The following is a 17,873-nucleotide window of genomic DNA, read 5'->3' as shown; positions in this document are numbered from 1 at the left end:
AAAGCCTTCATCCATGTCCTGGCCCCTATACTGCAGCAACTGTATTACTCTGCCCTGGAGGAAGGTATACTGCCGGGTACGATGCGCGAGGCCCTCATCACATCTCTATTGAAGCTGGGTAAACCCCCGGAGCACTGTGACTCGTACAGACCCCTCTCTCTGTTGAACACGGATAGTAAAATACTGGCGAAGGTCCTAGCGACGCGTCTTAACCTATTGATGGAGCGTCTCGTTCTTCCCGACCAGGCTGGGTTCGTCCCGAATCGGGCGACTTCCCATAACCTGCGTACCCTTCAGGCCGTGATCCAAGACATTGATCCCCGATGCGAGGCCGCGGCGGTTTTCCTGGACGCCACCAAGGCATTCGACTCCCTTGAGTGGGATTACCTACTGGCCTTGTTGGAACGGATGGGAATACCCTACAACTTCCTGGACTGGATCCGGCTGTTGTACTGCCGACCTCAGGCGACGGTCCTGCTCAATGGGTCCCGCTCTGCCCCCTTTGTTATTCACAGGGGCACCCGCCAGGGATGTCCTCTCTCTCCGGTCCTGTTCGCCCTCGCTATAGAGCCGCTTGCTGCCAAACTTCGGCAACACCACAAGCACCGATCCCTTATTTATCCGGAGCGTCAGCTTCTCATCGCGTTATATGCGGACGACATGACGCAAGAGAATCTTAACCCCTTACTGCGGGAGGTGACTAAATTTGGCGCTATATCGGGCGTACAAATAAACTGGGCGAAGTCTGCTTTATTTCCTCTGACTGACAGTACCGCGCAGTTCCCACTAGATCACCCCCTGGTGTGGGAGGCGGACGAGATCACATACTTGGGGATCAGGGTGACCAGGAACCGGGAAGCTCTTATTAGAGCGAACTACGGGACTGTCATAGACAAGCTCTCCGAGAAAATCACGCAATGGAACCACCTTCCGCTGTCGATGGCGGGACGCATCTCCCTGATTAAGATGGTAGTACTTCCCAAATTGTTGTATCTATTTACTAATATACCAAACAGCCCAGGGGCACACTTCTTCCGGACCCTTGATTCCCAGCTGTCCCGACTTATATGGGGCGGAAAGCAAGCCAGGTTGGGGCTACGGACGCTTATGCTGCCCTACCACCAGGGTGGGCTTGACGTCCCGAACTTTCGACGGTACTATGATTGCGCCCAAGGCCACTTTGCGGTGTACTGGTTCCACCCCCCCCCCCTTTATGGCTCACCTGGCAGTGGAGGACGGGTTTATGCGACCCGAGAGACCCTCCGGCTATCTGTACACAACTGCCCGAGTGGAGACCCGCAACCCCACTACGGTGGATTGCACCGTGCTAGCCTGGAAAAGCATGGCAGATTGTATGGCCGTGGGGTTTCTGTACTCTCCCCGCATGACGCTGGCGCATGACCCCAGATTAAGTGTCGCCCGCGAGGAGCTTGGACGCAAGCTGCTTGCGCGGCTAGCGGTCCACACATGGGGCGACCTGTATCACCAGGGGAGCTTTCGCGCTGCGTCCCACTTTTTTGGAGACACTGTCCCATCGATAATGGATACCTTCCTTTACAATCGAAAATATTAGGGCTATCACGCCTAATTTCCCTGGCGAGCCAGACACCATGGCACCCCTGCACGCCCTGCTCCAGACGCCCACCCCGACGCATGTCGTTTCGATGTTATATAGGCATGTGCAGGCTGTGCCTTCCCCCCCTTCTCTTAGGGCGCGGACTGACTGGGACAACGATTTGGGTGCCCCAATGTCGGTTGCCCAGTGGGAAGAAAGGTGCTGTCACACCACGTCAGTGATGGGCAATGCCCGCCTCCGCTTGGTACATTTTAAGTTCTTACATCGCCTTTACTTCACCCCGACTAAATTGTACCGCTTTGGACTCCGGGATGATGACCGCTGTCTGCGATGCCGTAGGTCAGGAGCGGACTTCATGCACTTGGCGTGGTCGTGTCGGGCGGTGGCGGAGTACTGGGTGGCGGTGTTCGCGGCCCTCTCCGTCATGGTCGGGGTGGACATACCTCCCTGCCCTACCTATGATCGCCCTTCTGGGTCGCTCATGCCCCACGTTAAAGGCGCATCGAAAATTCTTCGCGTTGGGGCTCTTGTTGGCTAAGCGACATGTTGCGTGTCGGTGGGGGCGAGGGCGAGCGCCCAAGTTCAAGATCTGGTTAGCTACTATGACAACCTGGCAGGAACAACTTCACAGCTATGCTGACCTCTTGCCTCACAGATCTCGCCCCAAAGACTTATGGGGTCCCCTCACTGCATACCTCCTGCGCTCCCCGGGCCCTGCGGGGGAGGGGAGGGAATTGCGCGATGACTCGGAGGGGGACGGCCCGCCTGCTGCATGCGGTCCAGCGGCTACCCCCCGCGGAGGCCCACGCCTGAAGCATCTCCTCACCCCACTTGCACCTTCGCCTCTCCACGCATGCTGCGCACAGCGTTTCAGCCTTGCCCTGACTCGCCGCACCCTTTCAATTGTGCTCATACACTACGTGCCGGAGGCTTGAGTTGGGTGGCCGGTAGTCTCATTGCTTCCCCCCTGATTCCCTAGTGGCACGTGCAGAGTAGCGCTCTAGATAGTAGCACCAAGTTCTAGGTCCCTGCCGAGCGCATCTTATACCCTCCCAGCACAATAGACTGGATGTCCGGGGCGGAGCTGTGCTGCCCCTTGCTCCTAATACATACTACAGTGAGCTTCGCTGTACGGCTGCCCCGCACCGATCAATCCTCCTCGCCACATACTGTGTATGGTGGACGACTCCTGGAAGGGCTTCGCTGTTTGATGTTCTGTGGTTCTCAGGGTGGTTAATACAGATAAATGAAACCTCAACTACCTACTGTTGACTTTACGTGGCTCCGTCACTACGCATCGTAGCATACTTGTGCAGTTTGTGTTCTTACCCCGCTGCCGGCCCTTACGGGTTGTAGGCGTTTGAGCTGTGTTAATTGATGATCCTAGTTAGACACTGTTCATGGAACACGCTGCAGCATTGATGCTACCGGCCTGTTCACTCAGGTTGTAGGTGAAGAGCTGTGTAATAAATTGAGTAAGACTAATAAAGGTTTTTCAAAAAAAAAAAAAAAAGGGTGCAAAATCATTTTCAACCATTGATCTTTCTTTTACATACCATCAGATGTCTCTGTTACTTGACTGAATTAAACTGATATCCTTTATTACTCCAGTCCGTTGTTTCCAATTCAAACATATGCCATTTGGGCTAGCATCGAGTAGCAGCTGCTTTTCAGCTTTTTATCTTCCATCTATTCAGCAAAGTGGCTGGTGCAACATTTATCAGAATGACATTTTAGTCTTTAGGGAGATAAAGGTGAGCATGTTTCCAAGTTAATCATGGTTTTAAAGATTCTAGAGGAAAAATGACTTACAGTGGAGTTTTCTAAATGTACATTTGCAGAGGATAGTGTTACTTGCCTGTGTCACATCATTGATGAGCATGGAGTTAGACCTAAACCCACTTTGGTGATTGTGATTGAGAATGTGACTACACTTACAAACAAGGATGACATTTGTCCCTTTTCGGCATGGCAGAATTTTGTACAACGTATATGCAAACATGCAATATTGAATGTGTTTAATTGGTCTGCTGAGTGTGAGAAGAACATCTGCATAAAACTTCGATTGCTACTGCTGCTTCTCTAAAAAGTTTTGATCCTAGTGCTGACATATTATTACTACCACTGCTGTGAGCAGCAACGGTCTGGGAGGAGTATTAACTCAGGTGGATGATAAATGAAGGGAGCATGTGATTGCTTATGGCTCTTCGGCTATGAAGAAGGATGAATAGGAAGTGGAATACAAGAATGATAAGGTTTTACAAGGCGTAATGTTGTACATTCTGGAAGGCTGGCCTAAGAAGGCGACATTGAATGGACAGACCAGACAATTTTGGGAAGTATGATCTGAATTAACAGTGGCTAATGGGACTCTTCTCAGAGGTGACAGATTTATTCCTCCAGATGGTTTGCCTAACGTAGTCTTGGAATTATGCCATGAAGGTCATTTTGGGATAGTTAGAACTAAGGCTGTGGTTAAAAAAATATTTTGGTGATCTGTAGTTGACTTGGCTGTTGAAAGGTTTATAAGGGACTGACTGACTTGTTCTATGGGATAAATCGTTAATCACCTTGCAACCTCCCATGAATGAGGGTTTTATTCCTAAATATCTATGGTAATGTCATGCTATAGACATTGGGGGTCCAGTAGATTTTCCTCAAAATTCTATTTCTGTTGATTGATTTGTTATTGAGCTGGTCAGATGTGAAAGTGGTTGATAAGACAGATACTGATTCGATCATAGAATTCTTAGATCAAGTGTTTATTTCAGAAGGTATTCCTGCGTCTATTTTGAGTGATAGTGGTGTACAATTTATATCTGGTAAAGCAAAATACTTTTTTTGAAAAACTAGCAATAAAGCACAGAACTATGTCACTATGCAATCTCAGTGGAAATGGCATGGTGGAAAGGTTTAACCGTGTTATAAAAGGACTATTCATTTGGCTAAGGCTAGTAATTAGAACGGGATCACTCAGATTGGCAAAACTGTTTGGGCATATCTTCTCACCTGGAATGAGGCTATAATTTATCTCCGTTTGTGATCATTAAATGGAGAAAATCAAGGTCAAGTACAACCCTGGCTGGCTATTCTGTACAGGCGTGGAACAATGATAATTGGAAGAAGTACACAATAAGATGGTGGGCTGTTATGACAAGAGTAAAATTTGTTATGATGCAAAACATGGAGTAAAACCTGCAAAGAAGTAAGTGGGTGACTGAGTTTGTGTTAGAAAACCTGGAAAGGCTTTCAAGGGGGAGAATCAGTTTTATGATTCAGATGAAGTTGTGGAAGTATTACATAATGCAGTTAAGTTAAGAAATAGTACAGTGTGGAATCGTAATAGGGTAGCAGTCGGATCAAAGGATGTATGGATGAAATATAGTAAAATGTTTGTGGTAGAGGATTTTGGATGCTTACTTGATGCAGTTGTTGAGGCAGGGGAGAAATCATCAAGTGAAATTTTGTGTGAGGATAATTGTGATACACAGGTTGTCATAGAAGAAGTTGCTAATATAAGTGAGGAATCTTTGCATTGTTGAGGGGATGAGGGTCTGAGGTTGAATGCACCAAGTTATGGTGATGGTGTTGCTAAAAGTGATGTTGGTTGTTTTGATGGTAGTGTTTTCATCATTGTTGACTGTTCTAAGAGGTGCAGGATACTACGAATATGGTTAAAAGATTATATTGCTCATAAGGGTACTTGACAAATTCCTTGTGTACTTTGTAATGTTGTTTCAAATAATGTTAGTCAATGTTTATTTCCTTCATTGTTTATTTATATTTTCATACTGTTGATTACATTTTGCAGATAGTATTCCTTGTATACGTTGTAATGTTTTAAATTGCTTTGATTCACGTTATTCAACATTTATTACTTTATTGTTTTATTTATATTTTCATACTGTTGATCAGCTTTTGTATATAAAGGGGGGGTGTTGTTGTGAGCTTGTGTCATGTTGTCGTGTAGTTCCTACCAATCCGTAGGACATGCGCATTGTTTGGACAACATAAACTAAGAGCTTGGTGTCAAGACGGATTCCAGACACCCCGCAGGATATGTTGACCTATAGACCAGCTAGCTCCCACTCCCACTGCAAGCCCCCATCCCTTACCAGGGAGTGAATGGAATCTGGAAATCACTGAACATGACAACTCTGAGCACTCAGGGATCGTGGAAACAGTACAGAACCTTTTGCGCAGACACTCATACTTACTTATTCTCAGAGAAGTATACAGAATACACAGTGGGACGTTTTCAATATATTTATTGAACCAAAGTTATTCTTGTATAAAATACTTGTGCTGCAATGATTAGGAGACAGAAGCAAATAAATGAGATTACCAGTACCAAGAAAGTGAAGAGTGGATACATTTCTACCATGGAGCTGAAGCAATGAATACATACAGGCATATATGCAAAATGGTAATCTAGTGTACTTCTACTATGCGAACCCTACTCTAAGTATACCTAGAGTGTATGTAGGTGGACAGCCAAGAACCCCCCAAGGGACAGTCCAACCCCAATACCTGATGGGATAGAATGAAGGACCCTATCTTTGTCTCGAGTTGGACACCCCTCAAGGGAATGTCAAACCGATGTGTAGTGAATTCTCAGCATGCACGGACCTTCATGTCAGCAGAAGTGCATCCTCTATCAATCTACCGGGATGCCTATTATTTATAATAAAAAGGTGGCCTTGTGATATGCGTGTTAGATTAGTGATGTTATGTTATTGTCGCCTCGTGGATGAAGATAGGACGACTTTTGTACCCAGTGCATAGAGAGGCCTAGTACATGATGTTCAAGGTGTCATGATAATGTTGTGCGAAGCTGGATGTGTAAACAAAGTAATTTCAGAGAAACTAATCCAACATTGTCGTGCATGCAAATGTGCGCAAAGGTTCACAGCTGAAATGTTATTTTCTAGGGCAATGTAAGAAATAAGCTGCTTTGCTACATGGGCTTAACTCGGGAATATAACAATGTTTGGAAGGTGGAATGGAATCCTGAGCATGACTCAGATTGCATCCTGGTGGGAGTTGCAGGAAGGACACAGACTGAGTTGGGGTTGCAGCTGTACACTCCTTATGTGTAATAGACTCTCTTAATCTCCTCTGGCATGTGAGTATATCAAACATAACAATCCAATTTCTAGATTGTTCCATCATCTCAGGAGAGCATTAGCATAGAGAGGACAGAATCAATATTCATGTAGTGGGATAGCGCTTAGGAGTTAAGGCAATATGATACTTAATAAAACTGCTCTGATTTGCTGAGAATGTAACACTTTTGATCATACTGTGATGAATCTACAATTTTAGCGATTTCATATGCGAAAATAATATACAAAAACCCTCGATTTTGGTGGTAATCCAGAAGACTTTCCTGAAGAATTAGATTCTGCTTTTGATTTTGCTGCCCAGTTGAGACTTAAAATATTTTTGCCTATGACTTTCTCTGTAATACCCTATTTGATGATAGCCTCTATGTCACTGATTCTGTACAGCATTTCTTTAATTGTTTTAAATAAATCATTTCAACTATTCTGCTGATCTAAAACTCAGTTATTGAGTGGGTGCCTTTACTTAATTGACTGTTTTCTTGATATTTAGGTGTGTTGGGAGGTGTCTTATCTTGGGGGCACATTGCCTCTTGAAATTGAGGTATAACACCACTTTTGATTCATCAAATTGTGGGTGTTTTGTTGAAGAATAGCTTGGGGGTGCAACAATTGTGGGAACCATAAGCCCACAATACCAGCCTACTCCTGACCTCCCTGTCACAGGAAGAGCTAGTGGCAAGCGAGATTGAAGGCTTGGTAGGGAGACACATGCATGCATGGCCTCCTTGACACTAAATAAATGTGCACAGCTTTAGCCATGTGGGTCATGTGGTGCTTCTCCCAAGCACTGTAGTGTTTTCACAAGCAATTTACCCCAATCACATTTGCAAGTACACATATTTACAATAAATGTACTCAGCAGAATGAGCATCAAAAGCAGAAAGACCCATGACAGGCTAGATGAGATACCCAGGTGAGCTGACCTCACCACTCTTGCTTCTTCAGCATTTCTACTTCCTTGGAGTTTTCTGTCTGAGTGTCAATGGAGGCCCAAATTAGATTTGAGTGTGGAGAGAAACCCTTTGTCTACTATAAAACTTTACACATTACAAGTGACATATTCTTATTACAGGTGCATTCTAATACGAGGACATACCTGTAATGAACAAACAATGCACATGGCACTATAAGTAAATAGCTCCCGCGTATGATAGACAGACAGACAGTCAGACAGTCAGACAGACAGACAGACAGACAGACAGACAGACAGACAGACAGACAGACAGACAGACAGACAGACAGATAGATAGATAGATAGATAGATAGATAGATAGATAGATAGATAGATAGATAGATAGATAGATAGATAGATAGATAGATAGATAGATAGATAGATAGATAGATAGATAGATAGATAGATAGATAGATGAAGAGTCAGTTTGGAAGGTATGTCCATAGGTAAACAAAGCATGGTAGGTTTGCGGATAGGAAGAGAGGAGAAAGAAAGAGGGAGAAAGAGGGAGAGGGAAAAATATAGAGAGAGGCAGGAAGACAAACAGTAAGGTTTTAAAGAAACATTTGTACTTCAAATATGTATTTCTTTTGGAGAAAATACAAATCATTTCTTCCTTGTAAGAAAGCTTGATTTTGGAGGATGTTTCCTTCCCATCAGTAGAATATGCAGTTTGTCATCACAAGTTGTCTCCATTTAGGACATAAAGCATCAAGAAGAAAACCTAATCTTTTCAGAGGAATGAGGAAAACGTTGTTCAGGAGGTTGCAGGCTGGTCAGCAGATATGAAAACGATTCCCTTAAGCGGAACAAGCTTTAACCCTTTGATTGCCCAACACCCGCACTACCTCCCTAGTACAGGTGTCAGCTATTGGCTGACACTGGGGAGGTAAATAAAGGCCCTGCTGGTGCGCTGTACCAGTGGGAGTCCTTTATTTAATTTTGAGCTCAAGCTTCCCAAGCAGCCTGAGTGTTTTCTATATTTACTATAATGACGATCAGCGCGTAGGTCACGCTGACGTCATTACAGTAAAGTGCTCAATTTACTTTCACTGTATCAGTGCTCGGGGGTTATATCTCAGCTGCTGCTCCATTTAAATGGGGAGAGTGCATGGCCCTGCCAAGGCGACAAAGACGGTCTAGAAACACTGAGGCTTTTGTCACAATGCATTCAATGCACTCTTGTGCAAACCTTTCCAACTCAATATCTACCCCTAGCCACCAATAATAAGATTTCACTCTTCTCTTGCACTTGATAATTCCCAAATGCCCCTCATAATATAATTCTAGAATCTTGTTTATGGGTGCTGAAGGTAGAATGACCCTAAAGCCCCTCAAAAGATCCATTATCCACCCATGACAGCTCATCCTTGACTTTCCAAAACGGTCTAACTGCCACACTAAACATTTTCTTTTCTGTCCATCTCTTCTTCATGGGTTCTTTAACTTCACTCAATATAATACCATTTCCATATCCAGCTACCCAGTCTTCAATTGAATGCCATCAGAAGTCACTTCATCCAGAACAGCAACACACAAATCAAACCAATGGTCACCTTTCTTCTCCATTTCCTGTAATTACACTCTGCTCAAATAGTTTGTCACTTTATTCTTCGCAACGGCCAAATACTGAACTTTGCCATCAAAATACAATAACTTTGGGGATAACCTTGCAAGATGAGGTGTAGCTTTTTCAGTTTCTGAGCAGACTGGATCAAAAATTCTCAATGCCCCACACACATGCTAACATATCTCTTTCAATATTAGAGAACTTCTCTTCAGCTGGAGAAAGTGGCCGCACACACAGGCTAACATATCGCTTTCAATATTACAGAACTTCTCTTCAGCTGTAGAAAGTGAACGTGAAACACAAGACATTGCAATCGCGCTATATAACACCTTATGAATAAGAATTCTCAGCTATCTGTGAAAGCACTACATCCAAGCCTTTCCCACTGGCATCAGTGATTTTGGGACAGGAATTAAACCCATGCAATGGAATGGCACTAGAGATTTCTTCTTTGATTTATTCAAAACAATTTTAATGTAACCTATTCCATTCAAACTTCTTAAAATTCTTTAATGGCTGTCTTAATTAAACATTTTGTTTATCAAAATCCCTGATAAATGTTGCATAAAATTCTGCCAGTCCTTGGAAAGATATAATATTGTCCTTGGAGGTTGGATATGGCACATTTTGATGACTTCCACCAATTCTTTTTTTTTTAACCCTCCCTCCTCTCTTAGAAATTGATTAATTGAATTCATGATAGAATTCAGTCCAAATTAAAATTTTGTTAGCACTCAAGACTGACAATACACTCTCTACTCTTTGATCATGTTCCAGGTGGTCTTTATCCATAATAAGGATGTCATCCTGAAAAAAATGACACCATCAAGATCCCTGCGCTGGAACACTGTGGTGGCATTTGACAACCCAAATGACAAACGCCTGAACTGATAAACTGTGATAAAGGCAGCTAGCTGGCTACTTTTAGGGTGCAGTCCAACCTGGTGATAAACTGAAGCTATGTCAAGAGATGTAAACCATTTAACACATTTAGTTAATATCAACATCTCACTGATTTTTGGAACTGGAAACCTTTCGACAATGATGTTCTGATTTAGATCACGTAAGTCAGTGCAAAGTCTTATTTTGCCATTGGCACGTAGCGATACCACCAAAGATGCTAATCATTCGCTAGCCTTGATACTGTCAGTAATGCTTTCTTTGTTTAACTCATCTTTAACCTCATTTCTAGAGCAAAAAGGTAAATATGTAACCTTGTGAGTAACAGGCGTTTGATTCTCTTTTAATATATTTTATACTGGACTTAATGTAGCTCTCAAACTTTACCAGAAAAACCTTTATAAAGAATTCTGCATACATCTATATTTTTTTTCATTTAACAAAAACACTTGTTCCGGACTATTACTGTTCAATGTAGTGCCTAAATTTCTCTGATTTAACCACCCCAAAACAGGTGGCCCATTTTAGCCACATAAAGCTTTCCTTCTGATTGACGCTCCTTGAATTCAAACTTGAAGTCGTGGAACCAAATACCAGCTGCTCTGAGAGCCATAACTGACTTGACGACCTTTAAAAAACATCTTAAAACCTGGCTCTTTCAGGGCTAACATGCTTATGGGTCCTGTTATGTGTGAACTTACCAGTGCCGGGACACTCTGGTTGAGTAGCTGTGAGCTTTACAAGTATGATCATTCATTCATAGACCTATACCCCACCAAAGGTATTGGCTCCCTTGTAAAACTTTCAAAGTGTACCTCAGTGGGAAGTAAATGCTCTCCTAAGGTGTCAACAAACTTACCTACCCACACTGATTTATGAATAATAGTAAAACGGGGCCAGAATCAACTATAATGTTGATCAAAACTCCGCCTAATGTGATATAAGATATGGGTATGGATCTTTTATGCGCACTTATTTTTAAGACGTTAGACTCTAAACTGAAAACACATTGTGCCTCACATTCACCCTCATTTTCTGAGAAGGACGCACAACAATTAGTAATGAAATTAACTGTGGCATTAGGTTTCTGCCTGCAGCAAACTTTGGCAAATGCCCCATGATACTATAATATGAGCCTTTTTGCTTCCATTCTGGACAACGTTTATCGTTTGCCGAGTGTTACTTATTGTCACATCTAAAAACAACCCTTCTGAGTTTTATGAAAACTCCCTCTGATTTGGTGCCCTTAGACAAACTAGCATTATGCCCTGTATTCTTCTTTAAACTTGCATTCTTAGACACTGAAACTTTGCATATTGTTTTTTCTTTTCTATATTTGATAATGCTGCCTTTGCTCACTCTGTCTTTTTTGCTATGGCAATAACATCTATCAAAGTAGTTTCACCTTTTGCCCAGTCTTTCTTGGATATTTGCATCTTTGTTGTCCATTACAATTTGTCCCCTAATGAGATCATGAGGGAAACTTCCAAATTTGCAGAAAATTACCAGTTTTTTAAGTTCCACCACTTGATCCTCAATGGATTACGTAGGTCCTCACCTGCGCTGAGAAAAGTTGAAACAGTTAATAGAAATACAAAATGATGGTGTGAAATATTTGCCTAAATACTCCATGGTGTTTAAAAACAGATTATTAGGGGTGGGTGGATCTCGCAGCATTCGACTCCGCGGATGTCTTCCTAGCGACCAATAATCATGCTAGGAGACACCAAATCTAGCTCGAGTTCGCCAACTCACTGTTGTGGAGCTTTGTGTGACAAAAACTTCCACCGTGCGGTGATTGAAAGAATTTGGAAGGGAACTTTACGTTACAAGAGTAATCCGGAATTGTCAAAATTCTGCCAATTCTGTGGGTGGAGCGGAATATTCCGCCCACCCCTAAATATCAGTTTCAGATCTAGTTGTCCTCTCCATCTGCTCATAAATCCTTAACCCCTATAGACTCAAAGTATGTGAAAGAATTTTTTTTTGTGAAGGAGTAAGATATTCCTCTATATCTTCCTCAATTGTAACAATATTTAGAAAATACGCTTTCCATTGAGGCCATTTTACGATCGATTCTCCTTGGGCTGGTCGGAATGTCTGCTGAGGTGTTAATGTGAACATTGGTGCTCACATTTGTTTTTAATAAAGCAAGCAAGATGGAATGCAGGATAGTATCACTGGAAGCACTCAGAGTGAATTGGAGAAATATACAGTAGAGTCACCGTTGGTCATGCAAGAAATAATGACGTTGAACTCTGCAAGATGCTGAACAAACAGCTGTCCAAGACAAGAGTAGTTTATTTCATAGTACTTAAACGCTGCAGTTGTACTGTAAGCCTGCCCCTTCCAAAATGGAGGCACATTTGGGTCACGTAGAGTGACCTCGCACTATGAATTATGGGGCATGATAATAATGCGTCATAGATTCTGAACACAGTGAGAGCAATGTTGCCAGATTGGGCTATTTCCCGCACAATTGGGCAACTTTTTTCCCAGTTGTGCGGGAAAAACCCATGCCGGGCGGGGGGCTACTTTTTGGGCTAGATTTAAAAGGGTGTGCGCAATTTTACTGGCCTGGTCGGGCGCTGACCACGAGGAGTCTGTCGCGTTATGGTGGAAGTCACTGTCAGTGGCAAGCGCTAACTTGTTACGTAGTGCACAGTGCAATCACTCTTATTTTGCACATGCATGCTGCACTGCCGCACGCACCACCCAGAGGGGTCACCTAGCTTTGTTGTTGTCAACTTGTGTGTGTGCGGGCCAATGTGGGGGTCCCCCGGGGCCGTCAATCCAGTAGCGCGCGAAAACGCTACCAATGACGGCCCTGGGTATCATTTTTTGGCCAGCCCCTGCAGTTCTCTATAATGCTGGGACTGCGTGACGTGAGCTCTTACTTTCGGCGCGGCGCTCGGCTCAACGGTGGACGCATCATCATCATCATGAGGAGTCGGAGTCGGACGCAAGTGGTGTCCCTGCTGCTGCCGCCCACTGTGGTCCACTGGTGGTCACCCAGGCCACAGGCGGCGACAGGCGGTGCTCACAGGCAGCACTCTCTGCGCAGCGCAGGCTAGCCAGCCCAGTGAGCCCACCACCAGTCGACAGCACAGCCTGGAGTCACGCAGCACAGCAGCAGGCCGCCCAGCGGCGCCCGCAGTTGCTGAGTACGGACTTCGACGCCCGACCTCAGGTGAGTGAGTCAGAGGCGCAACTAGAGCCAAATTTCGGGGGGGGGGGTGTAAGAAAACATTTCGAGGGGGGGGCTGAGTCTTTAAGCAATAGACAGAGTGGAGATTGGGGCAGGGAATTAAGGGCGCGTGCATTTGTAGGTAGGGTGACCAACCACCGTCCGTAATTTGGACCTCTCCGGGGCAACGTGTAAACCCCAGCGACACTGTCAGAGACAGAGGCCGTGATTGCCCGTCAGCTGAAGGAGCAGAGGGTGGCTCCCGCCCGCTGGGGGGAAAGACAGGCTGTAGGGCAGCCGAGAGAGAGACCGGCTGGGCTCACCCGCACACGGCACCGCTGTGGTCCTGCAGGAGCGCTGACTTTAAGTTCGGGGTGCCCACTGAGGAACAGAGTTCGAGACCACTGGCTGCACTTTGCCCACGGGCAGATGAAAGGAATGTGCAAACACACCAATGCTGGTACAGAATCCAGTTAATTCAAAGAAGCTGGTGAAACAAGTTGAAAAGAAGGGGCTAGAGTTCTTTTGTCTCATCATTTTAGAAAAGTGCAGTTTCAATATTATATTCAAGGAAGCCATGGTTGCTGCATTTTTACTTTATGCAACTAACAACCATTAACAAAGCAAATGGTTCTGGCTTGTTGTAGGTGTAACGTTACTTGTTGTGATATATATCTGGATGCAATGACAGAAGAGGCAAAATACCAGTCCGGCGACACACAATGCTAAGCACAGATTTTTAGCTTAGTTGTTTTAAGCAACACCATTAATTACATCAGACACGCCCCTTGGAGAGACCCCCAGTTTTTTCATCCCGCTTAAAGCCCTGGAAACACCATGTCACAATCACCTCATGGCCTGGCACTGTGCATCATGCATGACTCATGACTTCCACTTTTTCAGATTGCCTCTGTGCAGGTGCATAGTGAACCCTCCCCCACCCCACCCCTTGCTTTAGGAAGACAGCAAGGGCGAAATTCTTGATGGGCCTCTTCTGTCTGCAACTCTGCAGACAAAGGTACAGCTCATAATTAAGAGGAAAAGGTGGGCGAGTGAGTAAGTGAAGGGATGGGTGGATGGCTGGATGGATTAGTGAAAGGGTGAATGGATGAATGAAAGGGTGAATAGATGGATAATGAGCGAAAGGATGGATGGATGAGTGAAAGGGTGGCTGATCGGTGAGTGAATGGGTGGATGGATGAGTGAATGGATGGATGAGTGATAGGGTCAATGGATGGATTCATGAGTGGATGAGTTGAAGTATGGGTGGATCAAAGAAAGGAAGGATGGCTAAGTGAAAGGGTCAATGAAGAGCGAAAGGGAGGATGAATGGATGACTGAAAAGGGGACTGGGTGGGTGGATGGATGAGTAAGTGAAAGGATGGCTGGATGGGTGAGTGGATAAATGGCTGGATGGATGAGTAGATGGTTGGGTGGAAGAGTGGATGGATGAGTGTACGGATGGATAGGGTGAAAGGGTGGATGAATGGATGAGTGAAAGTGTGGATGGAGGGATGGATGAGTGAAATGATGGATGGAAAGATAAGTACGTTTTCAAATGGATGAATGTTTGGATATAGATGGAATTACTTATACACTATTACGCGACCTCCTTTGATGTGTCTGTAAAACGTACCTTTTGTCCTGAAGTTTTGTCCTGAATTTTGACCTCCGTCCTGAAATTTTGTCCTGAATTTTGACCCTTTGTCCTGAATTTTTACACTCACCGTCCTGAATTTGCACCCATGCCAGTTGGCCACCCTATTTGTAGGAAGTGATGAATATTGATAGATACCAGAAAGTTGACTTAGGTAAAGAGAGTGTTTTAACACCAAAACCAAAACTGACCACATCGGTTGTTCGTAGGCCAGCCCAGCTTCGAAAACAGTTGTGCAGGAGCCACCCAACCTCGCACGCACCTGCTGGCAGCACCGCGTGTGTCTGTTTACCACTGTCCTGGCATGGATCTGACACTCCGTGCTTCACCACGTTGCTGATGCCAAGGCGCGCACTGACGCACACTGTTTGCCGCTCGAACTGGAGCTGATTTCGGGGGGGGGGGGGCTGAATCTTTAAGCAATAGGCAGAGTGGAGCTGCAGGGGCTCTTAGAAGTCGCAGTGAGAACTGGTCTTAAAAGTTAATAGCATTAAGGCAGGTGCCCAGTTAACACCCTCCCACCATCTGTATATTGAATAGAATGTATATTTGTCGTTAAAATTGTTTCTGATGACAATTTGAGCATAATTGGAGACTTGCTAATTTGGGCTGGTTTTTGGGCTGAAACTGGTCTGATTGGGCTTATTTTGGGCTTATATTTGAGCGACTTTGGGCTTGGGACGGGTCTAACAATCTGGCAACACTGAGTGAGAGGGGTGGTGCACTGAGGGAGACCGTGTGTAAGGTATAACAAAATTGATATTTGAAAGTACATGCTTTGCACACCAACTTCCAAACAGTAACTAGCAACCTGGGGTCTACAATTCCCGCTGCATCCAGTATATTAATACTCACAGTGGCTGCATTATACAATCCGTGGGTTAAAAACCACCAAACTTTACAAGTGCTGAATTCCAATTTGGTTCCTTCCACTTCCTAAGCCCATGAGAATACAATAAGTCCTTATGAGTACAAATCGGCTGATGTAGCGGCTGAACTCTAACCTGTAGCGATGAGTCTTCACTCAGTTGTACTGGGAAAGCAGCACTTTATTAGTAGAAAGACTCCAGCAACTCACAGCCAATAAACTTGTCTGCTCTCTCCTGCCTATCCAACTGGCGCATTCCTCATGTCATCACATTCTTCTCCCTCAGAATGCGACGACAAAAGAATGTACAAAACAGTTAGGATGCAATCTCTTCATGTGTTTACCGCTCCACAAAACTAAATAATCTAACATGTAATGTATAGAAGATATGTATCCAATTTTGGCTGGTACAAACTCAGCCATATGTCTGTGTCCTTTCAATCTGTGTGCCAATTTAAATCCAGATGGAGGGTTGTGATGAGACAGAAAGTGTGTGTGTGTGTGTGTGTGTGCGTGCGTGCGTGCATGTGTGTGTGTGAATCTATCTTTGTAAAATGTGAAAACTTTCGTGGAGAGTTTCCAGTACTCTCAACCAACACAAAACACAGCACATAATTCAAAACATACTCCCCCCCCACCCAGACTGAAGGCCCGATGCACAAAGGGCCCCCGCACTCATGGCAGAGGCCCTGCAGATGAGGCGGAACCTCTGCGTCCCACTGCGTTACCCATTGCGGGGCCACCCCCATGAGTACGGATACCCTTTGTGAATGGGTCTCTGAGGCTCCAGTTGATTCCATCCTTATCATGGGACTTCTTTCACATATCATTTATGGCAGTTTGTGCTGCTAGATCATACATATTGCTTTCAGAAGGTATCTTAGAAAAACAGCAGAATTTTGAGTTCTATTAGTTATATGCAGTCTAGTTCACAAAAAACATGGCTAAAACCCTATGCATCATAGGGGTTTCAAAAAGAAATCTTCTAAAACTGCAATTAGTGACCTATAATTTGATATAGCTTGACCATTAAACCGTCAAGATTGGAAGTGGTGGAGTAAGTATGCTGCATTCAGGAAATCTTTTTGTGGACATTGTCTACGACTGTTAAACACGTTATTTACTAGTACAAAAGACTATTTGCGATGTGAGCAAACACGTTTCCCTGCCTGTGCCAGGGCAGGGGAACCAATGTTCCCATGTGTGGGCTCCCTGGGACACAGCAAGTGAGCCTGCCCAGATGATGGGGTCCCAGAGGCCATTGAAGGCCCAGGGAGGGGGCGGCGTGGCCCCCTCTGTGTTTTTTTTCATGTCACGGTCCTGGGGGATGGGGTCTCCAGGGCCTTTTAAAGGCTCAGGGAGGGGGGCTCCTTGGCCCCCTTTCCTGAGTCTTTAAAATGCCCTGGAGATATAGGCCATTAGGCCTTCAGGAAGTACTCACTGTAGAATACAGCTGGATAAAGAGGCAAATATATCAGATTATAAGAATTGGTACTTTCCTTGTTACCAGACTAGGGAGACAAGTGGTGTTCCTAATCTATTGAAGGCCATGCCGAAAGAGACGTCAAAAATAATAGAGACCCTGACGGTACAGCCACGAATCACCATCCTTACACCACAGAACCTGTAGAGAGAAGCAACAGAACAGAGCACTAGGAGCTGGAAAGAACAACATTATTCGCTGTTGTCATTTATGTTTATCACTTAAGCATATACTTAAGGAGAACTTGAGAAGACACTTGTATAACCTGGAAAGAGGATATGTGTTACTTTCTGTTGAAGGGAACATGGGAAATACTATCCAGAAAGGGACCTTTCACCCCAAGTCCTAAAGCATTTAGACCACAGCCAGTGATACCCTATGAGCGTGACTCACTGCACAGCCCAAACCTCATTACTAAACTGAAAATTTAAATCATGAATTTCTGCCATCTCTCTTTTGGTCACCCACATGCATATAATGTCTGTGGTCAACGAGTCAAGTACTATCTAGGGTCACTGATGCAGAGATTTTTGGGGCCACCAATACATAGGCTG

At 44.6% G+C, this 17,873-nt stretch overlaps 1 long non-coding RNA gene across 9 annotated transcripts in view; it reads left to right on the top strand.

Annotated features, from left to right (window-relative positions):
- LOC146821417 (uncharacterized) overlaps window positions 1-17,873 on the top strand; it is a 365,414-nt gene that overhangs the window by 57,803 nt on the left and 289,738 nt on the right. For all 9 annotated transcript variants that reach the window (XR_014963166.1, XR_014963160.1, XR_014963159.1 and 6 more), the window contains exon 3: window positions 6,508-6,701. This is a non-coding gene — a long non-coding RNA (uncharacterized LOC146821417). The remainder of the gene's footprint in view (window positions 1-6,507; window positions 6,702-17,873) is intronic.

Source organism: Triturus cristatus, chromosome 6 (assembly GCF_964204655.1).
Source record: "Triturus cristatus chromosome 6, aTriCri1.1, whole genome shotgun sequence".
Classification (NCBI taxonomy): domain Eukaryota; kingdom Metazoa; phylum Chordata; class Amphibia; order Caudata; family Salamandridae; genus Triturus; species Triturus cristatus.
The sequence above is the reverse complement of the archived record's forward strand: the minus strand, read 5'-3'. Positions and strand labels throughout refer to the sequence as shown.